This window comes from Pinus tabuliformis, chromosome 1_1 (assembly GCF_031772625.1).
Source record: "Pinus tabuliformis cultivar Carrire ecotype Pingquan chromosome 1_1, CPIR1, whole genome shotgun sequence".
Lineage (NCBI taxonomy): Eukaryota > Viridiplantae > Streptophyta > Pinopsida > Pinales > Pinaceae > Pinus > Pinus tabuliformis.
In genome coordinates this window covers 285,453,102-285,474,909 of record NC_142297.1, presented here as the reverse complement: position 1 = coordinate 285,474,909, position 21,808 = coordinate 285,453,102, and the positions used below count along the sequence as shown (strand labels likewise).

Genomic DNA, 21,808 nt, shown 5'->3' with positions numbered 1-21,808 from the left:
TGTAGGGTTATTAATTTTTAAGAGATATTCTACAATTAATTATAAGAAAGATGTGTGATTTTTTTTATATTTAATTTAGAGTGAAATTTAATTAAATATATGAGTGATTATATTAAATTAGACAATTTTATATCAATTTTATTTAAATAGAGAGATAAATTAATTGAAAGTTAGAATAAGTAAATAAATTATATTTACACTCTATAATTTCTTCCCTAATTAATGTGGAATTGACATATGAAATTTAAAAAAATATTAGTTTAAAAAAATGTTGACCTTTCAAAAAATATTCACCATAAATTATATATCTTTATATGAGTATAGATATTCTTTATTGGAAAGACACTTTCTACAAATTAGTATGAACATGAAGGAGATGGGTAATTGGTTACATGTTAAATATTTCCTTACATGAAACTTAAAAAAAAAAAAAAAAAAGAGTAATCGTATAAGAGGAAATGAAAATAAACAAATTTTATTGTATTTATTGGTTATTAATATTAATATAATATAAAAGATGTAGTAAAAATATTTTTCTTTATTCTTTTATTAAATATTTAAATTTATATTTTATAATATAATTTTCTATAAACATTATAGTGATAAAGTAATTAAAAGAAAAAATAAAAATAAAAATCTATTTCTCTTTTAAATATTTCAATATAAAAAATAAAATATTTATATTTATATTACCTATAATATGTGTGGGGATTTAGTAGAATATAATATGTGTGGGAGATCTAGGAGTATGTTTCAATGTCCGAAAAAATAATAAATTGGTGAAAGAAAAATGTGTAATTAATCTAATTTTTAATATAAAAATTAATAATAATAATAATAATAAAATATTTAAAATTCGTGCAATTTCAGGGTCTGCCACAAGGGAGGGTTCCTCCAGCTGAATGCCCTTTCATCCGCTATATAATTATCTATATAGTAGAATATATATATCTGGAGCACAAGAAAAATCAATTAGCTACAGCCGAACAACTGAACACACGGCGTGCCTTTTCCCAAGGTTACTGCAAGCTACCTTTGGAGGGCATGCAGCAAGTGCAGTTTTTTTCCAAATGACTGCCGGTTCTTCCTCTATATAATTCGCTATCCAGGAGAATTCATATATAGCAGTATCAAATAGAATTTTTTATAGGTCAAAAGTGCCCATTTCTCAGGACTTAATGTTGCACACCCGGAAGCTGTATCAGCCAATGGATTTCTGTGGGAAGGGATGAAGAAGAGGACTCGATTCCATGCCGAACGATACTCCATTCACCTCAGACGAGCATTTCCATTCCTTACAGAAGCCGCTCTTAACTGCCTCCAAGTCGAGATGCCTCACGGCGGCGAGGCCACTTCTGCGGAAGAGTCGTAGTATGTGCTCGAAAAGGAACTCTTCGCGGGGAATCCTAAGCCCGCTGCGCAGTGCGTAGCCAAATTCCTCCTCGGCCTGCTCGAGCAGTGCCCTAAACACCGGGTAGTTCAAGTACGCCGCCCGGATAACAAATCGCCTATTGCAATTCGGCCCGACGTACAACGCCACGTGTCCCAACGGCACGTCTGGCGGGATGGCCAACAACGAGCGACGATGCCCGTTGCTCGAGTTGTTCAACCCGGCTACATCGACCTGTGAGTCCCCGGACACAAAAATCACACGGCACGACCACGAGAAACGCAGCTTGCCAGCCAGAGCCTGAGCCGCCTTACGGACACTGGCGAGCTTCCTCCATTTTCTCGCGACCTGCTTCAGTTTCACAGCATGGCGGATCTCGACGCATTTGCTTTGCACGTTCAGGGCGAAAAACTATTATGAAACAAAGTGGACCTCACGAAAACAAAATCAATATCTCTTGGTTACTTTCAGGACGCACATGAAGCAAAAGAGAAACTCCTAAACGCGGCCTACGTTGCTGAAAAGGAGTTTGTGACGAGGGCTATTTATAATGGAGAGAAGGCCAGAAATCTCTTCAGCAACTCTCTCTGAAATCTCTTCGCGAATTGCATAGTCCGGAATCTTTTCATGTGAAATTCACGTAAAAGGAAGAGAACGGTAATAAAAACGCAAATTGTTCTGTCTGTTACCGGAGGGTTTCTTTGACAGGGACCATGGCTGAACACTTTATGGTTTTAATTTTTTTACTGCTGTTCCGTAAGAGTGGTGTATAACTAACAAAGCAAAAGCGGAAAGAAGTCCGAGGAAAAGCTGTTGCCGATGCCCGTATTCTGTGGGCGTATTCTATCTTATTAATGATTTGAAAAAGACGTCTATATAAACAATCTAGGATGTTGAGATTGGGAGTTGCGGAGAGATGCCAAGAGACTTGTATATGTTGATAATGGAAGATGGCCAGTAAATAGGTTAGGTTCACATGAAAATTTACGTAAATATCCGGGGAAATCTATGATCCACAAACGTTTATAATGTTATGGTTTTAGAATACACAGCGAATGAGCCAATCAGTGATCTACAAACGTTCCTAATGTTATGATTCTAGAATACAAAATAAATGAACGTGAAATATTTGGTGTAAATTTTAGTTATAAATCTGGTTGGAATTATTTTGATATTGATAGAGTCACCACTTTTTTCCCGAAAATTTAGATTGAAATTTTGTTGGAATTATATGGAAATTCTAAGTTAAATGTCTATAAGGAGTTTTGTTCATTACACTTGTTGTCAAGGTTTTTTGTTAGCTTTTAAAATCATTTAAATTATTAATTTTTTCGAATAAAATAAAATAAATAGAAATAAGGTTTAGTGGAAAAACCAAGTTGTTATCTGAATAACGATTCTATAATGTGGAATAAACACTTAAAAGAATCGGAAAATTTTAACACCCAAGAAATCATACCTCTTGTCATTGATGCTACTCACACTCCAAACCAAACCTTGTGTTTACATGCGTTGTTGGCTCGATCAAAACCGGTAGTCATGCTTGTCCTCTTCTTTTAAATCCATCTGGTTTGGAGCTCAACTTCTCACAAGCCATTGATGTTGAAGGCATCAACATAAAACATTTAGTGCTAACAATAAAAGCACATTGATTTACTGTTGAAAATAACTTGACCAACAGAAAACATGCAGACTGGAAATGTCAACTGAATGCAAATCCTGCATTCATATAATCAGAGATTCTTCATTGGACAATGACACGATGAGAAGCACGGATTAAGATGAGAACTTCCCAAATAGGCAAGAGACGCAGCAACCCTCATAAGTTATAGGAATATATGTATAAGAGGACAGACCAACTGCTTTTAATCCTCAACGTTACACCACACAGACATATATATAAATTCTCCACACACACACTGCTCAACGCACCAATCTGTACACACTCGCCTCACTCAGATTCATTACTCATCCATGTGGCACTTCCAAGCTCTGCTCACTCTGATTTGATGGTATAAGGCTGAAGGGGATTGAGTTAGTGAGCTTGGGGACCAAACAGAAGTATTTATAGCCAAGCTTCCATCAAGCTTCTGTTGGCTATATGTCAAGTGTTCCACAGATCATGGTAGATAACTGCAGAGGGAGTAATGGACCACTACAAAAGCTCCCAACAAGAAGTTAATTTAACTACAGTTGGTTTCCGTAATTTAAGGATATGACTGCAGTTGGTTTCTATAATTTAAGGAAATGACTACAATTGGCTTCCAGAATATCGGTGGCCATTGGGAGAGGGAGTTTAACATTCTCCCACTTGGTCCATACCTCAAATATTAATGTCTCATCTTAAAACCCATTGATAATCTGTATTAAGTAATAGATACATGAATCATGGCGATAAGTCCTCTAATGACGAGTATTATCTTCTATGTATTACTATGTATTTATTCTTATTATAATTTATGTGGAAACAATTTCTTAATGAATAAACCTTATGTTCATTCTTGGTCCTACACAGATGAATTCTCTCGAATCAAATTAAGGTGCACATAAGTATGAGGAAAGCATCACAATAATTAAGAATTTCATTAAAATATCATTGTTCATACAATGAGAAACTACATAATGGAACCAAGTCCCATATTCATTACAGGATCCTTGAATTTCAACGGTGGCATGCCCTTAGTCAAAGGATCAGCGATTATCAACTCAGTGCGGACGTGCTCAATGACCACTTTCTTTTCTTTAACACGTTCTCTTATAGCTAAATACTTAATGTCGATCTGTTTATTTCGACTCCCACTTTTATTGTTTTAGCCATAAAAATAGCAGTTGAATTGTCGCAACACATTCTCAATGGCTTAGAGATAGAATCCATAATTCTAAGCCCAAAAATGAAACTTTTAAGCCATACAGCATGTAAATTAGCCTCAAAACAGGAGACAAACTCAGCTTCCATAGTGGAAGTGGCAATCAAAGGTCTACTTGGCACTCCTCCATGACACAGCTCCACCGGCCATCATAAAAATGTATCCTGATGTTTATTTGCATGAATCAACACATCGAGCAAAGTCAGAATCTGAGTAGCCAATTACTTCCAAATTGTCCGTTCGTCTATACATAAGCTTGTAGTTTTTGGTTCCTTGAAGGTACCTCAATACTCTCTTTGCAGCTCTCCAGTGGTCTAAACTTGGATCACTCTAATATCATCGCAACATTCCCACAACAAATGCAATGTCAAGTCTTGTGCATACCTGAGCATACATTAGGCTTCTGACAGTAGAAGCATATGGAATGTTCTTCATTTGTTCCCTTTCAAAGCCGTTCTTCGGGCAATGTTTCCAATTGAACCTTTCACGCTTCACAATGGGAGCTACACTTGGTGAACAATCCTTCATCCTAAATCTCTCTAAAATTTTATTAATATAGGTTTCCTGAGACAAACCCAAGATGCCTTGAAATCTGTCTTTATGGATCTTAATGCCAATGACATAAGATTCCTACCCATATCCTTCATATCGAAATTTTTAGAGAGGAATTGTTTCACCTCATGTAGCAAACCCTTATCATTGGTTGCTAGCAAAATGTCATCCACATATAAAACAAGAAAACAAATTACTCCCATTGACTTTCAGGTATATACATTGATCCATAATGTTTTCTGCAAAACCGAATGAAGAAATTACATTATGGAATTTCAAATACCATTGGAGGGATGCTTGTTTTAAACCGTACAATGATTTCTTGAGCTTGAAAACCAATTTCTTACCATCACTAGAGGGGAATCCTTCAAGTTGTTTCATGTAAACCTCCTCCTCTAGATCTCCATTGAGAAATTTCGTTTTCACATCCATTTGTTGCAACTCCAAGTCAAAATGGGCTACTAATGCCATAATAATGCGCAAGGAATATTTCTTAGATACAGGAGAAAAAATCTTTGTGTAGTCGATTCCTTCTTCCTGAGTGAATCCCTTAGCAACAAGTCTTGCCTTGTATCTCCCAATGTTGCCCAATGAGTCTTTCTTTGTCTTAAAGACCCATTTACATCCAATGGATTTTGCACCATTAGGCGATTCAACAAGATCCTAGACTTTGTTACTCTTTATAGTATTCATCTCTTCCTTCATGGCATCGTACCATAATTATGATTCTTTGCAACTCATGGCTTGTGAAAAAGACTCGAGATCATTTTTGGCTCCAATGTTGTAGTTAGATTATTGCAGATACACAACATAATCATCAGGAATTGTTGATCTCTTTAGTCTAATAGATCTTCTTAATGTTGTACCATCATCTTCCTAAGAAGTATGTGGTTCAAATCGTTGTTCAAAAGTTCTTGGCAACTCTTAAACTGCCCGATCTACTGGAATGTCATCAGCAACTTGTGGCACTTCTACAATTGGTTGTTCAACACTAGTTTGTACTTGAGGGGTGCTGTGAACAATAACCAATTTATCATTTGAGATGGAATATTGATATTCTGAATGATCCTTCTCAGAAACTATGTTCCTAGTTTGATCACTCCCACTGATCAAGTCATTTTCAAGAAATTTTGCATTTTTTGATTCCACAATCGTAGTGTTGTGAGATGGACAATAAAATTTGTAACCTTTAGACCTTTCAGCATAATTAATATTAAATTTTAATTATTAATAGATTTATTAGCTTTAATAGTGAATATTCATATTAATAGGTTTTGTGGTTAATAGATATAATGATTAGCATTAATTATAATTAATATGAGTAATTAATTATTTCTATCAATAAAAAGAGTAGAGTTTTTCTAGAAGAGAGACCGAGCTCTGAGGACTGCGCTGGCGATGGCAATTTGAACCAGAACTTCCCGCGCCCGCTGTTTGGCCCTGCTCCAGGCCCCTACCTGGTAGGCCCGTTGCTATCTGCGCCCCTCTGGGCCCCTTTCAGACTTCCTCCGTCCCTCGGGCCTCCTGCCCGGCCCCAGCGCTGGGGTCCTCCCCTTCTGCCTCTATACTTTGCCTGAAGCGCCTGCACTCTAGCTCATCAATGCCTTAATGGTTGGGTCTAATCCCCCCCCACCAGATCTAGAAGACTATGAAAAACAATTTTCATCTCTTATCCATGAGAATGCATCAACAAGAATCTGTCCATCTGCGACAAATTTAGTCAAGAAATTGGATGAAATCCCTGAAGTTTCTCTTCCTCCTACCCTCTCGAGGAAGGCAACAATCGCCTTAGCTGAAAGAGGCCTTGTTGGCCAGTTCACTGGCCTTTGGCCCTCACCCAGATCAATCCATAAATGGGTAGAACGCAACTGGAATGCGATGATACAAGGAAAAATAGCTATCAGATTCTGTGGAAGGGGCTTCTTCACCTTCCTTTTTGAATCAAAAGAGGATAGGAACCTCATCTTCAGAAACGGACCTTATTTCATGGACTCAAGAGGCCTCTATCTGAACAGATGGTCTCCAGACTTCGATCCGGAAATGGACATCCCAAACGCAGTCCCAGTTTGGGTTCGCCTGCCTCATGTGCGCTTCACTGCCGGGGAGATGAATCTGTAAAGGCTATTGGGAACGCAGTCGGAAAATACATTGACAGATCTGAGCCAAAGGAGAACATGCATGCATGTGCAAGGATATGCTTCGAAGTCGACCTTGGGAAAGGCCTGCTGGAAGCCATCAAGATCAAGGTAGACCAATGGACACATATCCAACAACTAGATTACGAGCAACTGCCCTTCAAATGCAAGGTATTTCATGAATATGGACACTTCACAAATAGATGTAGCAAGTCAAAATTAAATGAGTCTAATGGTAATGCAAAAATCTCTGAAGGTTCTTGGGAACAAGTTAGAAATAAAAAATCCACCCCCTCCCAAGGACCAAGCTCCAAGCCCCTTCCGGAAATTCCCTCCCCTCCTCCTCCTCCCCCCTTCAGTTCAGTCCCCTCCTTCCCCTCTTCCTCTAACCCTTTTGAATCCTTGTTAGTTGAAGATCCCATATCCCCCCCTTCCCCCGAGACACTGCCCTTGCAGTCATCCCCTCCCCCTCGAAACCCTCACCCTCACCCCCCCCCCAACCATTGAGCGAATACTCACTCGAAATAAATCGAAAGAAGCAGGCCTCTCCTCTGACCCTCCGAGAAAAGCAGGCAGGAAGTCAAACAAAGAAATCAGAGATGAAACAACAGCGAAAGAAATGGCCACCAGAACCCAGCAACCCATGGACACATATCTAGACAGACAAAAAGGAAGTGGAGAAAAACTAAAGGAGAGGAGCGGGCACCAATTAAAAATTGGAAAATGATGATAGTGGTCTCTTGGAATTGCAGGGGGTTGGGCTCCTCCTTAAAAGCAAACGCAGTCCGGGATATAATTAATCAGGAGCAACCAGACCTTCTCCTCATCCAGGAGACCAAAATTTCTGAGCACGATTTCCAAAAGCATATCAAAAGATACAAAAACTTCTCAGGTACATCAATAGGAGCAGCAGGTGCATCAGGAGATATAGGAACTCTATGGAATAAGAAAAAATGGGACCCCATCAATCTAAACTCTTGCAATTGGTGGGTAAGATAAGATCTCGAAAGCAAAATTTCAAAAGAAATCTACACTATATATAACATCTATGCTCCGAATCACTACAGGGATAAAGCTCTCTGCTGGGATTCTTTAACCACAGATTTACAGTCCGCTCAAGACAGGAACATTTTACTGGGAGGAGATCTGAATCTAATAAGAAATGCTGAGGAAAAACTAGGTGGGAACTTCCACGCAGACCCTTCAAGAGATTCATTGGAATCAATAATCCAGAACCACAATCTGATAGACATTCCTCCTTACAATGGGAAATTTACATGGAGGAACAAAAGAATCAGCATCCACAACATCAAGGAGAGATTAGACAGAATCCTTGTTCATGAAAGAACTGTTGCAGGCTTTTCCTCTATCAATTCTAAAATTATTCAAGCCTCGGCCTCAGACCATAAACCAGTGGTCATGATGCTGGACAAGGGAAGAAATCTGGGGCCCCTCCCCTTTAAATACAACAAAATCTAGGACGCTAAAGAAGACTTCCGCAACCTCATTCAAGATCAGTGGGCTAAGGAAGTCATTGGCTCGCCTCATTACATCTGGGAAACCAAACTAAAGTCTCTAAGAATAGCCATAAAGTAGTGGGCAAGAGAAAACGCAGCTATGGAAAATAAAAATAAAAAGCAGATCTTCATAAGCAGTTGGAGCAGTGGAACCAGGAAAAAGAGAATACTCAATACACAAAGGAGGACCAAATACAAGAAAATGAAATGTACAGGGAACTTTATAGACAAAACAGAGTGGAGGAGGAAGAACAAAGGCAGAAATCGAGGTGTTTATGGCTAAAGGCTGGAGATAAAAACACCTCCTTCTTCCACAACAATGTAAAGCTCAGACGCGCCGGAAATCAAATCGACAAAATCGTGGTAGAAGGGAAAGAGATCAATGAGCAAGAAGCAATCAAAGAGGCAGCACTCAGACATTTCCAATCTTTATTAACAGCAGGCCCCCAGACTTCGGATAGCATGGAATTCCTCAGACCAATTGAGAGAAAAATTTCAGATCTGCAAAACAGTGAATTAGACAAGGACGTTTCAGAGGAGGAAATCAGGATGGCAACCTTCAACATGCAACCAGACAAGGCCTCGGGTTCAAACGGTTTCACTGTTGCCTTCTTCAGAAATCACTGGGACACTATAAAAAAAGACTATGTAAGGATGGTAAAAAATGTTTTCAAAAACTGCAATATGGGGGAAAATATTGAATCCTCACACCTCGCCCTCATTCCCAAGGAGATTAATCCCCTTTCCTTCGATCGGTTCAGGCCCATCTCCCTATGCAATGTTTCTTACAAGATAGTCACTAAAATTCTAGCCAACAGGCTTAAAAAGCTCCTTCCTATCCTCATTTCTAAGAACCAAGGGGGATTTGTACCTCATAGACAAATCACAGAAAACGTCATTTTGATTCAGGAGGCAATACACAATAGTATCAACAAGAAAGAAAGAGGTATGATCATCAAATTAGACATGGCAAATGCTTTTGAGAGGGTGGATCACCACTTCCTGACAGAAGTCCTTAGAAAATTCGGGATCTCCAAAAAATTCATAAGCATTATTATGGAATGCATCTCTAACCCCTGGACTGCTCCCCTGATCAATGGTCGTCCGAGCAGCTATTTCAGAAGCACTAGGGGACTGAGGCAAGGTTGCCCTCTCTCTCCTTTTTTATACATCATAATGGCGGAAACCTTGAGCATCCATCTAGAGAAACTACGCAAGCAAAAGGAGATCACCAGGATCAGTATAAAAAGAGGGATTAAAGAAATCAATCATTCGCTTTTTGCGGACGACACCTTACTAATTGGGGGAGCCTCAAGTTTGATGGCAAAAAGATTCAAGAAAATTTTGGATGCCTTCCTAGCAGCTTCAAGGGGAAAGCTAAATAATAAAAAATGTAATATATACACTTGGAATACCTCTCTCCAAATCATGCAAAGAATTTCCTTGATCTCGGACATTCCAGTGCAAAGGAACTGGAGCCACTTTTCTTATCTGGGCCTGCCCTTAGCAAAAGAAACAATCAAATACGAAATTTGGGTAAAGCACATAGTAAAAATGAGGGGACTCCTTCAAATTTGGGGGCTATCTTGGCTAAATTTGGTTGGCAGAACTACCCTCATCAAGGCCATTCTTTCCGCTCTTCCCATCTACCAATATGCAGTAAACTTGGCCCCTGCCAGCACCCATAAGCACATGGAACTAATTATGAGAAGCTTCCTCTGGCAGGGAGGAAAGCAAGACTCAAAAAAATTTAGCCTTGTCAGATGGGACCAAGTTATTCTCCCTTTCGAAAACGGAGGCCTAGCCATTAAAATCCCGAGTCTCTCCAATAGAGCTATGGGTTTCAAACTGATCTGGAGAATTCTTATAGGAAAAGGCTCCTGGTGGGTGGAAGCTATGAAAACAAAGTACCTCAATGGTCCGAACTCTAATATTCTCTTCGAAACAATTACTGAGAGACCGTGCACTCCTGTTTGGAAGCTCATAAAAAAAGTCCTCCCTCAATTCAGAAACCACATTTCAAAAGTGCCTAGCAGTGGTAAGGAAATAAATCTTTGGTATGATAGAATCATGGGAGCAAACCCAAGAAACCTTATTCAGAACTTCAGACCTCTACAAACCTGGATGGAAGCAAAAAAGCTGACCTCTCTATTTGACATTTCCATATGGGATCACAATATTTGGCATGATTGGAAGGGCCTCCCTATCCCAAATGCTCTCAGGGACCTATGGACCGATCTTAAAACCTCTCTCTCAGGTTCTGCCCCACAAACAAAGTGATCGACGACAGGTACATTTGGGACCCCAGCGGAGGAAACTTTACTGTTAAAGAGGGATATAAACTACTTCAGGCAAATCCAACAATAGGCAAATGGAATCTATATGCAGCAGTGTGGAAATCAGAGTGTCTGCCAAAGATCAAATTCTTCAACTGGACACTCCTCAAAGGCAAGATACTCACAGCTGAGAATCTCAGGAAAAAAGGGATACTTGGCCCCTCAATCTGTTGCCTCTGCCATGCTAAGGAAGAAATCAGTCATCACCTCTTCTTTGACTGCCCCTTCGACCAAAGCTGTTGGACTCAGCTCATCAATCCTCTAAAAATTAGAGAGACCTTTGACCAGCTTCCCTCTTTACAAAAAAAATGGGAGAAATGCTATCCTTTCCCCAAGAAATCCAAGAACTCCATCATCCGCCTGTGGAAATGCATTCCAGCAACGCTTTGCTGGCAAATCTGGCTCACTCGGAACAACTATATCTTCAACAACCAGAAGACAAATCCAGCTCGCATCTTGGAAAAAAGAATGGTGCTCATATCCAAAACAATAAGTGCCAACACTATCTTCCTCCCAGATCGATCCAGTTGGCACAAAGATGAGAAGGACTGGTTCAACAAATTCTGTCTCAGTTATGCCAAGCACAAGCAAACCCATCCCACAGCAGACAAGAGAGGTAATAATTGGAAGCTCAGAGGCACCAAGGAAGACATAAGACAATGGATCCTTGACCAAAATCGAACCACTCTACATTTTGATGGGGCCTCTAAAAACAATCCGGGGAAAGCCGGGGCAGGGGGAATTATAAAGGATCAGCATGGCAAAGTTCTTCTAACCTACGAATGGGGTCTGGGACAAATGTCAAACAACATGGCCGAGGCTTACAACCTCCTCCTAGGCACTACCATTCTGAAACGGATGAGAATCCAGAATTCAATCATCCTGGGAGACTCAGCTATTGTTATTGCAGCTATGGCTTCAGGGGGAGATTTCAAAAAAGCGGCCCTCAACAATCTAAAATCAAGAATTATGGACAACATCAGGCATTTGGGGGACATAACATTCAAGCACGTTCTAAGGGACAACAACTCAAAAGCTGACTCATTTGCCACAAGGGCATCCAACAGGCCTACTGGACAAGCCAGAGAAAATGATTACACCTATGACAAGTCGATCCCATAGTTGGTTCCATCACTCTCCTAAAACTCTGAAATTCAGTCATCCCAGCAATCATAACATCCCTCTTGCTCACTATTCTAAGCTTGTCAAGCCGCCTCCAGCCCACATTATCTCTGACATCGAGCCTCCCATCACCTTGAATAATGCAAACGATGTCTCATTTGTCAATACGAACAGGTACGGGACCAATAATCCTCAGTTCTCCCGTGACACCTCCGAGGAGAAGGTAGGCCTCCGTCGCTTCATAATCCTCATCGACTGCAAAAAAAAATTAAAGTCTGACCTTAAGATCAGTGTTGTGGGGAAAAGTATCCGATGCGGATGACCCTATCCCTACTCTAAAGGTGACAGTCTTTAGCAACAACTGAAAGTAAAGCTTTGATGTTTTCCTTTATGAAAGTACAGAGAGAAGGAAGAGAAGATTAACCAACCTGGTGTCTTTCGCTTAGTCGATCCTTGTCCTCTCTCTTTTGTCTCTTGTTCCCAGCTCTTTTGCTCTCTTTGCCGGTCCAGCTACACACAGATCCTGCACAAAAGAAGAGAGGAAACTACAAGATACATGTACTCATAACTGATGCATGGATTAGAGTGAATCAAATATACAAGTAAATACAATACATCAATGCAATACAAGTATATAGGAGAACATGCAAAACTTTATTGATAGAAGTAACAGGGTTCTGAGAAGGTTACAACCATAGATGGCTCCAATCCAGCAGCAAGAACTCTCCTCTTCACCTCTAGTAAAACAATCACCCAATAGCTCTAACTGTAAACCAACAGCACCTCCTTGCTTAACACAAAATTCCAGCCTCCTTAGACCTCATAGAAGAGCTCTATATATAGGAGAGAAGAAAAGAGGATGAGTCAGCTTGAGACTGACATGAAGCTGCCTTGTGTCCTCTCCCTCTTCAGTTAATCTTCAGTTCTTGAGTCCACTTGGAGATCCTTGCTTACACATGGTGATCAAGTACCTCTTACTCATCACAGGGCGAATCTCATGAACCAAGTGTCAGTTTGGAAGCTTCCTGGGCAGTTGACACCTTGCAGAATGACTGTGCCACTTGGCCAATCTCGCCCAGTGCAGGTAGCCTTCATTAGATTTGACTTCGAGCGCAGGTACAAGGAGGAGCAGTTGCATTCCAGCGCAGATGCTCAGTGGAGCAGCTGACATGATCCAAAATTAGCCTGTTTTTGAAGTGTTTTCAGGTGGAGAACTGATTGGAAGTGCTGTTGTTTGATGACCTTGTTCTTTTAGGGGTAAGAACAACATGTTTAGGGACTGAGGATCCCTGTAATTATTGACATTTCATGCTCCATGTCGCGAGGCACAAAAATGTCTATAACAGTTGCCCCCTAAAGTATGAGGCCGTTTATCGGGTGAGATGCTTTATCTAGAGGGTCCGAAGTTCATTCCAGTGCTGAGGAGGCGCCCTGTAATACAATACAATACAATACATTATTTTTCATTCTATTTTCATGATCTAGCTGAGGCGGGCATTCCCATGCTCAGCTTTATAAATACATTTTAGTACATATGACAGACGATCGTCTGATGGTAGACTGATAATTTTCTGCTGAAATTATCATCCTTTGAATAGGATGATCATCTGCTGCAATGATGTACATGGCGAATGCTTTTATATTCCCTGAATATATATCGCAGCCCGGATGGATGAAACTAGATCCGGGGTCTTCAAACTCGTTCGATCTTCACTCTAAGTACAAGTCGATCCATGTGAGAATTTCGCTGAAGTCGAACATGGAAAGACATCGCTTGATTACCGGTCAATAATGAAAACTGTTAACAAGCGCGAGAGGAATCACCAATAATGACGATGACCCTCAAGGTACTGCAGTACAATTCACGTGGCGTGAATAAAGGACTTGGCGTCGAACGCCACGCAAAATCTTCTGGTCGAAGGTCATTGATGTATACCTGTCGCCGGAAGTGAGAAACTTGCCATTGAGGCATGCAAGCTTCAAAGTACTGGGGGGGGTGTTCCTAGATCAACTTCTTGGATAATGAGCTGAAGTCGACAAGAAGCGATCCGTCAAAGGAGGGCCTTAATGAATCCCACATCAATGACACAGAATGGAGCTAATGATTTTAGTGGAGGTGAAAACAAACTGTGACATATGATTCAGGGTGGCGATCATGAATGGATGAAGGATAATGTATGGCAGTGGATGGGACATGGTTGACACTTTCAGAATGACCCCTCTTGAACATATAACGACACTGATGCGATGGATCGGTAGCATTACCCCAAATGTGGATGGTTTGGCGAGGACCATGGCGATGAGACCGGCGAATGAAACAACCCAACCCGATGTGGTACGGAGGAAAAGTGTCATGTTCAAGAGTGACTTGCTACCTTTAAACTTTGATGTTCTCCCAATTTTTCCCCAGTCATTTCTGACCAGTACCTCTTTATTTTTGTCAAGCTTGAGGAGGATAACATATGCTTGTTCTATAACCTGCCCTTCGGGCAAGCCCATCGCTATGATTTAACGAGCCTAGCGATAGGGAAACTCGTTCTCGTCTAAAGACAAGTTTGTCGCTATTTAATCATTTTAACGAGTCTAACGACAAGGAAAACTCGGTCCTTTTCATTTTTAGAGAGTCTGAAAAGGTACATAAAGTTAACTCCAAAATTCCTTTTTCGTCATCTAATCCCTTAAGTCCGAAAAAGTATAAAACAATACAGAAGGGATGGCTATTCGGTACTTTTACGAGCCGAACAAGACAAGCGCTCGATCTTTTTGTGCAATAATCCCTCAGGTCCAAAAAGATTAAAATCTAGAGGAGGGATAGCGTTCCGGTCCTTTAACGAGCTGGAAGGCCAAAACTCGGCAAACTTTTCATATTTTACGAGTCAGTGAAAAGAGCTCAAAGAAGACTCGTCTTTTGAGGAATAAACAGGGATAGCAGCAGATTCCAGGTACAGGTTGGAATTTTCCAATCACGGCAGTGTCACAAGGATGGCTAGGTGAAATCACTCTTCGCAGCTGTTTCTCAAAAGAGGTAAACACACAAATGGAAGTGAATGATCGGCCAAAGGAACGGTGGAGGTGATGGATGAAAACACGATCAAGGTTCTTATGGCTGATGAATTTACAATCTCAAAAGGTTATTTACCGGGATAGGTTCTTTTTTTAGATAAAAATGAGCTTAAACTCTGGAGGGAACATTGCTCACTGCTTTTATTTATTTTTTAACGAGCATGAAGACTGCAGTAAAACTGCTCGATTCATGGTCAAATTTAATTTTTTACTTTTACTAGCTTTTCTCTTTTCAAATGTAGTACTTCATCTTCAATTGCTGCAACAAATTTTGTTAGAAATGGACAATATTTGCATGAAAATGAGATTATAACCCTAATATTTAACTTTAAACTGTGTAAAAAGTCATAAAAAGGGGTTTTTACCTCTCATTTACCATTTCATTTGCATTTTGCTTGTTGGAGCTCTGGAGGTGCCTCTTCTTCCTTGATTTTCACCAGTTGATTCCGGGAGATTCTGTGGACGATGTTCGGCGCCGTTTGGACCAGGTAGGAGCTAAACCTTAGCCCTTCACTTTCATGGTTTCCTTTTTCAGTTTTATGCATGTTTTTCAAGATTTCTGGGCCCCAGGGGTTTCATCAGGGCGCCCTGGCATCAGCGCAGGTTCCCCTTTCGAAACTTGCACTGTATTTCAGGCAGCCTTAAGGCAGACTGCGCTCCAGAGCAAGGGGAAGACTCTCTGCCTGCGCTGGGCCTAGAAAAGCTGATTTTGCATGAGTTTTTTGATGATTTTTCGCCAGATTTTCATCAAAATCAGGAACTTACTCCTTCTCTTGTTTGATTGCAGGGAACTTTGAACAAAATGTCCCTTACATGGCGAGAACGAGAACATGAAGCAGAGGACATGGTTGCACTTCATGACCCAGTCACGGTGAACGCGCTTCGGAACTGTGGCCTGCTGAAGTTCTTCCGTATCTCTAGCATGAGAGCACAGATTTCTTTACTGCAGTATATGCTTGATGCTTGGGATCCTGTTAACCACGTATTCCAGATTAGGGGGAAAACCATCCCCTTGACCATAGAGGACATGTACTTCTTGACTGGGTTGTCAAGGCGGGGTGCCCCCATTTCTTTGTCAGGTACGGTCCGAGGGACTAATTCCACCAGAGATTACATTCGTCAGTATTGCAGGGAAGGTTCACAGTCGAGCAAAGACGGCAAGATCAATATCCGTGACATCACTGACAGGTCTCTTAGGTCCATTCTGTTTACCATTGGTAGGATGGCCGGTAGCGCAGCTTTACATGTTGCCAACAAATCTTACATGCAGCACGCCTTGGAGTGTCTCCAACCGAAAGTGTTTAACTGGTGTGATGCAGTACTTGTTCAGATGAAAAGTCAATTGACCAAGGTAAAGGACGGGGGGCTGAAGAACTTTGGATTTGGTTCTATTCTGACTGCCTTTGTCTTGGAGAAAATCCCATTGATGCAACCTCAGTACATCATGCTTGATTTGCCTTCTCCGACCGAGCCACGCATGCAGAGGTGGGTTGACCATATGTCCCGGCACGCTGGTCAACCTCATATTACTTTCACTGAGTCCTTCTTTAGGTGGTTCGAGCGTCAGGAGATGGCATTTTCTGAGTATCCATATGTAGGTATGGACTACCGAGGTGATCCGGACTTGGTGCTTCCGGATGGCGAGCAATGGGGCGCTATTGGTAAAATCTCTGACCATATCACTGTTTAATGTTTTTATTCATGATGTTACTGTTCAAAACTGATCAAACTCTTGGGTGCATGCAGATGTTGGTCCTGTTCGCCCAGTAGCTCGTCCACGATCGCCAGTTGCTGCCCCAGCAGCAGAGCCTGCTAGGAGAGTTGTTATTCGCGACCTTGGTGATACTGAGATACTTGCAGCTGTGCAGGAGCAGGTTGAGAGCCTTACTCGTGGTCTTCCAGATGTACAGATTGACGAGTTACCTTTACAGTTGCAGCGACACACTATTGGCGTGCCTAGACGATGGACTCATCTCTTGCGCATGATCGCACAGACCGTGACGTACTTTCATGAGCACCACTAGGCTAGGGTGCCCCCTAGCATCTTTTTGAGTTCTAGGTCGTACGACCAATTTTGTTTTGATTACAGCACATTATGTACGAACTATAAACAGCTTTATATATTTTGATTTTCAGAGTTTATTTCAGTTTATTTGTGATCCACTTGCATAGCACCGATGCATCTCTTTTTATATATGTTGTAAATGTCTATCTAATACATAGTTTGCTAATGAATCTGTTAATGTGTTCAAGTTTCTGGAAATATGTTGGTATTGAATTAAATCAAACTCTCTTTCCAAAATCTTAACCCTTAGAAACATACGATAAATAGCTGGATTGCGGACTGAATATATACCAGTGAGTTGTAGTATCACAAGTTGTGAGTCTAGCCTAACAATTAGTCGGCGTATACCATGAGCGATGGTATCAGAGAGGAGTTCAATCAACGCACTATACTCAGCGATATTGTTCGTTGACCGTCCAATACACACACCTCTGAAACTCACTAACTCGCCGCTTGGATAAAAAATGGCCCAGGCTGCGGAGGACAAATTCCGCGTACTACGACTCGCTCCGTCGGCATATTCCACATATGTATTAGAATAATTCGACATCTGCAACAAACGAGAAGGGTGGATTACTTAACCGAAACAAACATTTTAGCGAAAACAAAATACAACAAAAGCACTCAGGTTACTATTCAGGCATAGTAACGCTTGAGGTACAACTCGTTACGGGGTTGTGCCAGTGGTATTCCGTCATAATCCATTAACTCGTAGGCTCCTTTTGGTAACACCCTTTTAACAATATAGGGACCCATCCATAAGGACTGAAATTTTCCTGCTCCTAATTTGTCGGATTCTTGGTCGTAAAGCAAAACCAAGTCACCCTCAGAGAAGATGTGAGGTTTGACATTCTTGTCGAACTGTGTTTTGACTCGTTTCTTATGGGCTTCGTTCGCCAAAGCGGCGTCACGACGGTTCTCATCCAATTGGATTAATTCCAAGAAACGAGCCTCTTCTTCTGAGGTTCCGGGGAGGAGGTCAATTGCGAGTTTAAGAGACGAAATTTCGCACTGGATCGGTAATACTGCCTCTAGGCCATACACCAATTGGAATGGTGTGAACCCAGTGGCGTTTTTTACCGAGGTTTGGTAAGCCCATAATGCTGAGTACAGGATTAGATGCCATCTTCTCTTGTGAACCCCGATCATCCTTTGCAACATACGCTTCAGGACCTTGTTGATTGCCTCAACTTGTCCGTTGGCTTGTGGATAATATGGGGTAGAGCTGTCATGAGATAGCCCTAGCTTGGCAGCTAACTCAACCATCATGTGATTGCGAAAATGCGATCCATGATCTGTCACTATAGCTTGAGGAACGCCGAACCTGGCGACTACATGATTGAAAAAGAAAAGGGCAGCTGTTTCACCAGTGTTATCCAATGTAGGCATCGCCTCGGCCCATTTGGTAAAATAGTCAACAGCGACTATAATATACCCATGCCCCCCGGTCGAGGTGGGGTTACATTGCATGAAATCGATGCCCCACTTGGCGAAGGGCCCAACAGCAACTATCGGCTGTAAGGGTGCGGGCGGTCTTCTGGTTTTGCTATCAAAGATCTGACATGCATGGCAACTTCTGACAGCTATTATGCAATCTTTAAACATAGTTGGCCAGAAGTATCCTGCTCGTAAGATTCTTTGTGCTGTTGCATATCCAGATTGATGCCCCCCGCACGCGCCTGAATGACAATCATTCAGGGCTTTTTCGGCCTCCTCATGGGTAAGGCACCTCCTCAGAACCGTATCGACACCACGACGGTAAAGTGTATCACCGACGATCATGTAGTCTTTTGCTTGGTATCGTATACGTTTCCGTTCTGAGTGTGAGGTATTAGACCTGAATTTTTGGGTTTGGAGATAAACAATGATGTCTCCATACCACTCATCGCTTATTGATATCAGAAACAAATTTTCATCCACGATTGACTCTTCTGATGTTTCATCGTTGGACGACGATGGGAGATCACATAATAATTCCGCGAAAACTAGAGCTTTCTTTGATTTGGATTTTACAAAATCCAAATCAAACTCTTGAAGGATGGCTATCCATTTTGAATATTTGCCCCCAAGCAACTGTCGCGACAGTATATACGTCATGGGATTGCAATCTGACAGAACGGTAGTTTTCCTAAAGAGGACATAATGTCGAAACCTTTGAATCGCTTGACCAGCAGCAAGCGCTAGTTTTTCAACATAGGAATATTTACTTTCTGTGTCATTTAAGTTTTTACTTAAATAATAAATAGGATGTTCAATTCCATCGACTTCTTGCACTAAGACCATCGCAATGGTCGTATCTGCTGCAGCTAGATACAGGTTAAAATCTCTTTGATAGTCCGGGGCGTACATTAATGATGCTCTTACTAGATAATCTTTCAGCGCGTCAAAGGAAGCTTGCGCAACCTGGTCCCAGACAAAAGGTACATCCTTTTTCAAAAGACGAGTATAACCTTTGGCAAGTTCTGCGTAATTTGGAATGAACCTCCTCAAAAAGTTTGCTTTCCCTTGGAGTTTCTGAATCTGAAGCAAATTTGAAGGTGGAGGCAAATTAATGATTGCCTGAACCTTACAGGGGTCGAGACGAATCCCATCCTTAGAGACTATAAAGCCAAGTAAACGACCAGAACCGACGCAAAACACACACTTGTGCGGATTGAGCCTTATCTTGTAATGTCGGCAACGTAGAAATATTGCTCTCAAATGCTGCGGATGATCAGTCCTCTTCCGCGAATGAGCCGGAAGATCATCGAGGTAAGGTTGAACAATGTTCTTGATGTCATGGAAGGCATAATTCATTGCCCTCTGAAACGTCGCCCCTGCGTTCTTTAAACCAAAGGGTAATTTTCGATAAGCGAATGTGCCCCACGGACAAATAAATGCAGTCTTAGACTGGTCCTGTGGGCGGATATTTATTTGATTATACCCGGAAAATCCATCCATAAAGGAAAAGATTTCACATCCGCCGCATTCATCAATTATCTGGTCGATGAAGGGTGTAGGGTAGTTGTCCTTTGGACAAGCTTGGTTTACATCCCTATAGTCGACGCACACTCTTATCGTCCCTTGCTTTTTCATAACAGGGACAATATTCGATACCCAATCGGTTAGAGGAACCGGGTAGATGAATCCAGCATGGAGAAGTTTTTCAACTTCTGCCTTAATGGCAGTGGCTTTCTTCGGATGTACCTGTCGAAGCCGTTGTCTTACTGGTTTGACATCAGGATACATTTTAATCTCATGTTCAACTATGCTCGAGTCAATGCCTGGCATTTCATCATATGACCATGCAAAGACATCTCTAAATTCGCGAAAGAGAGCACTATATATTTCCAGTTCTGAAGGGGAACAACTTTTGCCGACATGAATATTCTCTACAACATCAGATTTTGTCGAGATGTTTACGGCTACGGTCTCTTCAATATTGGATAGGTTTCGCTCTGAATCCACCGTATTTACAGTATTTGTTAGGAATTCAAATACTGAAGGGTGATATAGGTCGTGATGATTTTCTTCTTCACACTCTGGAAGAAGGGAACGATGGTGGTGATCATTCCATGGTGCTCCCTCAATCATCATTGATTGTAAGATTCCTTCGTCAGTCCCATGAACTTTTGACCATGGATCTAATGGGGTACCATATTCTTCGGACCTATCTACCCAAACGCTTGACGAGCGTTCATTTGGGCTCGCCTCCCATGCCTGAAACATTGATTGCTACAATATTTCAATAGGGCTAGGTGGCAATACCACTTGATGATCCATGACGACTTTGTCTTCTGCGACCTTCGATGAAGATACCATGTTGCATGTTGCTACAAACGGGATATCCACTATATGGAAAGGAGGTGGCAACGCGAAAGTTCCCATCATTGTGGGATCTTTTAGCAAGCCTACTCCGATATCTTTTATCGAATGGTCGCTCCCATGGATCAGGGGAATGCTTCCAGTAACTTGTGAACTATTAGGGAGGAAATTCTGTTGGTCGACGATCGTAATCCCCCCTTCAAACGGGAATGCGATCTTCCTAAAATATGTCGACACTACAGCTGCCATGGCATATATCCATGGTCTTCCCAGTAGGATGTTATAGTCAAGATTGCCATCAATGACTTCAACATCAATTTCCACTGTTTTTCCTCCTAGTTCAACCTTAAAGTTATTTAGGATACCGTACGGAGTGTACGACCTACCGTCAAATGCTTTCAATGTCGTCGAAGATCGCGACAAGGTTGGAGATCCAAGAGTTTTCCAGCAACTCATCGACATGATACATGTCGATGCACCCTCATCAATAATCGTTCTATGAACAGTTTTGTTGAGTGCTTTCACTTGAATAAGGAAAGCTAATTGCGCTGGTAACTGAGGATCATATCCTTTGTGATCAAAGGATACAAGATTGGAATCTTTAGGATCCACTCCACCAATTGCTGATAACAATGCCTGTCTTTGGGATGGACAATTTTGTAGTACCTCAAGAGTCGACATAGCAGATGGCGATTGGGCCAAATCCTCCACTATATTATAGTGTTGCGCCGCTCTGGCGCGAGGGTTGAATGTCGACTTGTGGACTACTCCCTTAGGTGGCTTTATTGTTAATTCATGCGTGAGGGGGGGTACAACTTCTGCCGAAGTTGTTGTCGAACTACTGGGTTGATCTTTCCCTTTGTCGTTCGACACCGGCGGATTCCCATAATCTTTATTCTTGGTCGAGATCAAAGCATCATTTTGCTTAGAAACCGACAGCATAAGCACTTGAGACGG

The 21,808-nt window shown here is 41.5% G+C and overlaps 1 pseudogene; it reads right to left on the bottom strand.

The window, feature by feature from the left end:
* Nucleotides 1-21,808, bottom strand: part of LOC149212649 (putative cellulose synthase A catalytic subunit 1 [UDP-forming]) — a 107,675-nt pseudogene that overhangs the window by 37,614 nt on the left and 48,253 nt on the right.